Source organism: Condylura cristata, unplaced genomic scaffold, assembly GCF_000260355.1.
Source record: "Condylura cristata isolate star-nosed mole 26May11 unplaced genomic scaffold, ConCri1.0 scaffold00013, whole genome shotgun sequence".
In the NCBI taxonomy this organism is placed as follows: Eukaryota; Metazoa; Chordata; class Mammalia; order Eulipotyphla; family Talpidae; genus Condylura; species Condylura cristata.
The window spans coordinates 25,699,539-25,705,538 of record NW_004567114.1 but is presented as its reverse complement, the minus strand read 5'-3'; the positions used below and the strand labels follow the sequence as shown (position 1 = coordinate 25,705,538).

General features: G+C 41.1%; 1 protein-coding gene across 1 annotated transcript in view; it reads left to right on the top strand.

Moving 5' to 3' along the window:
• The window catches only part of RAD51B (RAD51 paralog B), a 505,595-nt gene that overhangs the window by 340,800 nt on the left and 158,795 nt on the right, over positions 1-6,000 (top strand). The gene's annotated exons all lie outside the window — the stretch shown is intronic.

The following is a 6,000-nucleotide window of genomic DNA, read 5'->3' as shown; positions in this document are numbered from 1 at the left end:
CCAGCTCCATCCAAGTTGCTGCAAAAGACATGTGTTTCTCTTTTTTGGTTGCTGAGTAATATTCCATTGTATATATGTACCACATCTTTCTAACATGGTCCATTTTTAATACTATATATGTGTGTGGTGTATACATGCATATACACACACACACAAATAACCCTGCCTTTGGAGTTGGTGAGAATCAGAGCCCTGTCCTGGGAAGAGCTGGTTTGGCTGCAGGCAGCAGCTTGTGAGCAGGACCAGCCCCTCAGCATCTCTCTGTTGCTCATGGGGGTCCTTTCTCTGGCTGGCCATGTCATCCTGCAGGCTGCCTATCTACCTGGAAGCTGTTTGGATCAGGATAATCACTACATCTTGCCCTCCAGGCCCAGTTAAAATGATTTTGAAATTTTCTGACTCTGTCTTAGATTATGGCAGGTTTCTGACAGGGAGAGGGCAGAAGGAGGAAGCAAATGTTTTCATGGGTGTACAAATGCCCCCAAAATGTCTGAGGTTGCCTCATAGTTCCTCTAACCAGCCTGCCCCTTAAACTCTCTTGCACTTCCATAAGAGTGCTAGTTTCCAAGCGGCCTGGGCATCAGAGATGACAAAAACAGCGGAAGGATTGGCACAATCAGGCGCAGGTTGCCTCCAGCTGAAACTATTTTACCTGCTTGACTGAAGGTTGTTTATTAGCATCCAAGGCAGAAGGACTCTTGTCAAGTGATTGGGCACTTACATTGTAGCACCGTGATACTAGCATAATGTATTTCTGGCTATTGGATCGCTTCGTTACCTGTATAGACTAAATTCTCTAGACCAGGACATCAGAGCCTGAAGAAGTCATTATGGTGTAGGCTGACAGTTGGATAGTCACTTGCTCTCCTCACCTCTGTTCCAGGCTGCCATTCAAAAAACAGTGGAGAGGCCTGCATATCCATTTTTGACTGACTTCTTGATCTCTGGCAGGTGACTAGTTCATTCTTTGGAAGGTGGAGATTGCAATATTTTCTGTTTACCTGCACCTGTGTAAGGGCATTTGTCGTTTTCTTAGATTATTAAAACATTGGACAGATGTTTAAATATGGAGTTATCATTTTGCTGAGCATGACTTTTTCCTCTGCTGACCAGTACCAGATTGCTCATTCTAAACTATTCTATTACCTGGCTAATCAAAGACCTTCATCCTTGTCACCTTCCAAGAGTCAAGTATAATGGAGTTTCTTCCACCCAAGACTGCCTTTGGTACTTCCCCACTCTGATTTTCCAGGGCTGTCCCTCATTTTCTTGTGTCTGCCACTTTTCAGTACTTAGGATGGGCTGATAGTTAGGGGGCCCCAGCAAAGATACTTCCATAACATTGCAATGTGGGATGAATCAGACTAGTCACATATAGTGAGTGGCCCATAAAGTAGAATGTGTTCGAACCAGATGGTGGAGGCTTGAAGGGTGTGGATGTATAATGGCACAGCTGAAGAAACTGGGCCAACAGAAAGCACTGGTCAGTGCTGGGTGCTGAGACTAGTGGACAGTCAGGCCCAGTTGGACAGTGATCTCCAGCTTCCCACTCTGCTGTCCTGGGCCCTCATGCTTTTTTGGACCAGCCTTCTCTGGTCTTCTTGTTTCCAGGTATTTGTTTTCTAAAGTTACCTTTTAATACTTAATAGAAATGAGTCATATATTTTTATTTATTTGTATGTTTGTTGGTTTTTTTTTTTACAACAAACATACCCAGGACCCTCTGCCTTCTGACCGTAACATTCTCAGACACCTGCTTAGCAGTTCATCTGGTCTTTAATTGGTTTTGTCTCTCCTTCTCTTTTCTTTAGCTTGTAAGTTCTGCTGTTTATGAAACAAGGGCCTATTGAGTTATTTATGAATCTATAGTCTAAAGTTTCTTATTCTGTAGAGCACTTCATTGTTCCCTTAACTAAGTATAGAGTACCCAGAAAGTTCCAATAGGATGCATTTAGAGCAGGGAGATAACACAAGGGGAAACTTAGAAGCCAGGGGTGTGGTCTTTGAAGGGAGACTGCTCCCAGCCTCATTTTGCCTTGGGAAGGGGGCTTTCAAAATGAGACTCAGGGTGTGTGTGACATGAAATGAGGCTGTGTTTCCAATTCAGCAAAATCTGAAGCATGGTTCAACCAGGAGGACAGTTCAAGTAAGCCCTGGTAGTAGGCCCATGTAGACTGAGCGGAGACAACAGTTACTGATACAGATTACGGCACTGCCTATTCTCTCCAGTAGGAGGATGGTATTTTCCATTCCTGAAGATTAAACTTTTGACTGGATTCCATCCCCTCCTGGCGTTGGATAAAATCATTACCATTAACAAACATATCTTCCCTTAAGTACAGACCTAACATTGGGATTTGCTGTTGATTATAGTAAGAGTATGTTACATATTTTAAGTAATGCATAGTTTTAGGCAAATGATAGGTGCAATTCAATGAAGATTTTCTTGCCTTTTAAAACATATCAAAAGCAAGTGCTTGTTCTTTATTGATAGTGCCCTGTATGCTATACAAAAGGAAAGAGGCCAGGGATTTCTATCTAAATATGCATGGTACAAATCAGCAAAGGCCGACGGAGGACAATGATGGGGCTAACACCTACTAAGCTTTTGCTATTGATCAGACACTATGCTAAGGACTTAATACATGGGATTCCCGAAATCCCATGAGTTAAGTGTTACCATACAGAGAAGTTATGAAGTTTGCCCAATGTCAGACAGCTAGTAAGGGGCAGAGCCTAGACTCAAACTTGTGTCTGAACACAAAACCCTCATCCTAACTGCCCACTGCTTTTGCATGAGTTAGTACCAAGCGTCAGAAGCTCCCCTCCTTCCCATGGAGCAGAGCTGCAAGAAAGCCTCTCTGCTCATGTTTAGAAACCAGATCCTGCTAAGACTGTTTAAACTTGTGAGAGTATTTTATAAGTTATTTTAAGAGTGTAGTTTTCAAGTCTGCAGATTGCCTCAGAGGACAACATATTTACAGGTTTCTGCCCAAACTGATTACTTATGATGATGCTATTTGGAAATGTTTCCATTCTATCATTTTGCTGAACACAACTTCAGAAAACCGCAACAATTCAGTAAAATGGTATGATTAGCAACTGTATTTGGTTGCTGTGTATCTCTTTAGTGATCTGGCTTTAGACTCATATGCAAAAGGGAGAGAGAGGAATCTTAGCAAAAGCACTTAGAGGCTTACTCTCCTAACCATTAGAAAGGAAGAATGTTTTCTTCTCCAGCTATTCTTCCTTTGGGAGTAAGAACTAGGGAGATGTATCTTTTGAGACACATCTGTAGTTTGGCTGCAGGCTTTGCAGGAGTTATCTACAAAAAAACTTAGCTTAGTACAAGTTGCCATTTTCGGACCTGTGATGTAATAAAAATATTGAGAAAAATCAGTCCGAATACTTTAGTGAATGCTTTTTTTTTTTTTTTTTTAAGATTTATTTATTTGTGCATACAGAACTGGGGTACAGGCCAGAGGCTCAGGGGTGGTGAGAGGCTTCACCAGAGACAGAGTGGGGAACAGAACAGGCAGATCGATGAGGAGCACTGCTGAGGGGAGCAGCGGGCGGGTCAGGAGAGGTCTGCCACACCATGTGGTCACCTCCGGGGCAGGCGGGAATTGAACTCATGAGGAAGCGGCTTTAGATTCTCAGTGCTGTGCTTTAACCCGCTGAGCCACCAGGGAGGGCCAGAATGCTTTATTTTTTAACTTAGAAGTTTTTAGCTTAGTTTTTAGAGCAGACATAGAACAACTTTAAGCTCTTTATTTTCTTCTTTGTATATGATGATCTGCTTTGCATAGTAGATATTCAGTAGTTGTTCTGTCATTACTACATCATTAAGGTCTGACTAATTTTCACCAAGTCATATTTTAAAAGAATCCTCTAAAAATAGAGCTTACATATGTAGATCTTCCAGAAGCTTCTCTCTTTTTCTAACTGGGACAGACAGATAGCACATGTATTTTTTCTGCTAGATAAAGCACATAGTATTTTCAGAGCAATGCCTGTATCTTACTGACCTTGCTTTCCATAATTTCTATTTTTTTCTAACTGAAGTTTTACACAAGTTCTCTGCAATTAAATAAAAGTTATGAAGGATTGCGAATAGTAGAAATGATCAGGTACTAAAGAATATTCTACTATAGGAAACTATGATTTATTATAAAGCCAGTTCTCAGAAGCCTATGACATAGACTAATTTACTAACCAACATAGCATCACTTTGAAAGAAATAACAACACTGGTTTCCATTTATTGAATATTTACCATGTGTCAGACAGTGTTAAGTACCTTACATTGATGATCTCATTTAATTCTCATCACAATTCTAGAACACAGGTATTTTATTTATGAACAAATAAAACTTGAAGATTTAAGTAACTTCCCCATGGTTTGTAATTGAATCCAATTTTATTGATTTCCGAAACCAATATCCTCTCATAAAGAGAGAAATGAGCATCATTTCCTATTCATACTCCAGAATTTGAATGTTTGTTTCTTGGAAGAGCAGACTTTTATTTGACTGTGTCTAGCCATTTTAATTGAAGACATAACATGTCTCTCTTACCAGTCCATAAGAAAAGTGAAAATACCAAAGAACATGAGAGGTTAAGGCATACTTAGTGAATGCTGTAAATGCTGCCATGCTCACTGCAACCGTGGCTGTAGGGGCCCACTAGCCTTGTTGATGCACAAAGACCTGGAGTTGTGTTTGCTTACAGAGCACTTCCTTTCCTTACCCATTGGTGCCATCAAGCTCCTTTCTCCGCTCTCAATTTAGTGCCACTAGTATATGATTTATAATGTGTCATTGGTCCATTTGGGAGACAGCAAAAGAGGGACTAATAGATTAGACAATAAAGAATGAAGATGCAAAAATAAAAGAAAATGCATGGTGAGAATTTCTCTTGTTAGAACACAACTAATTTATAAGAAGAGTGTTATTCCTTTAGAGATGACACTACAATTTCACAATCAGGGTAGCAACAAATCTGTAGCTGACCCACAGGATAGACTGAGACAACCTGACTGGATGCATATTTTAGCTGTTAAATGTTTAGTACCATTTTCACAAGGAGCTTTTCTCTGATAACCATGATGCTTGCAATTTGGGCCCATGATGGGGACAACCAAAGCTTGGAAACTAGCTGTTGTTCGTCAAGTCACAAATTTCCAGGAGGAAATTGTATTTTATCCTACTTTCACTTTAAATTTCTAAATAGCAGAATAAAATTTAGAAATGAGGATTTTTTTTTTTAAGATTTATTTATTTGTGCATACAGAACTGGGGTACAGGCCAGAGGCTCAGGGGTGGTGAGAGGCTTCACAAGAGACAGAGTGGGGAACAGAACAGGCAGATCGACGAAGTACACTGCTGAGGGGAGCAGCGGGAGGGTCAGGAGAGGTCTGCCACACCATGTGGTCACCTCCGGGGCAGGCGGGGATCAAACTCATGCAGAAGCGGCTTTAGATTCTCAGTGCTGTGCTTTAACCCACTGCGCCACCAGGGAGGGCCTAGAAATGAGGATTTTTAAGAAAAAGAATACTTCTTGACCAAATCAAGTATGAAAATATTGTGTAGCCGTGGACCATATAAGTTAGGTAATTTTTGAATGCCTTATAGGAATTTAAAATGTTATGAACTTTACTTTGGAGGGTGGGATTTTTCTATTGTGTTCAAAGTGCATGGTGAGGGCCCTTCCTGGTGGTGCAACAGGGTAAAGCCCAGCACTATGAAGCTATCTGCAGCTACCCAGCATGAGTTTGATCCCCGGCCAGGGAGGTGACCCACATGGTGAGGCAGGCCTCTCCTGACCCACCTGCTGCTCCCCTCAGCAGTGTATTTCAGTAGATTTGCCCATTCTGTACTCTGTCTCTGGTGAATCCTCTAATCCCTCACACCACACCTCTGGTCTGCAGCCCAGTTCTTGTATGCATAAATAATAAATAAATCTTAAAAAAAATAAAAGAAAATGTATGGCGAGACTTTCT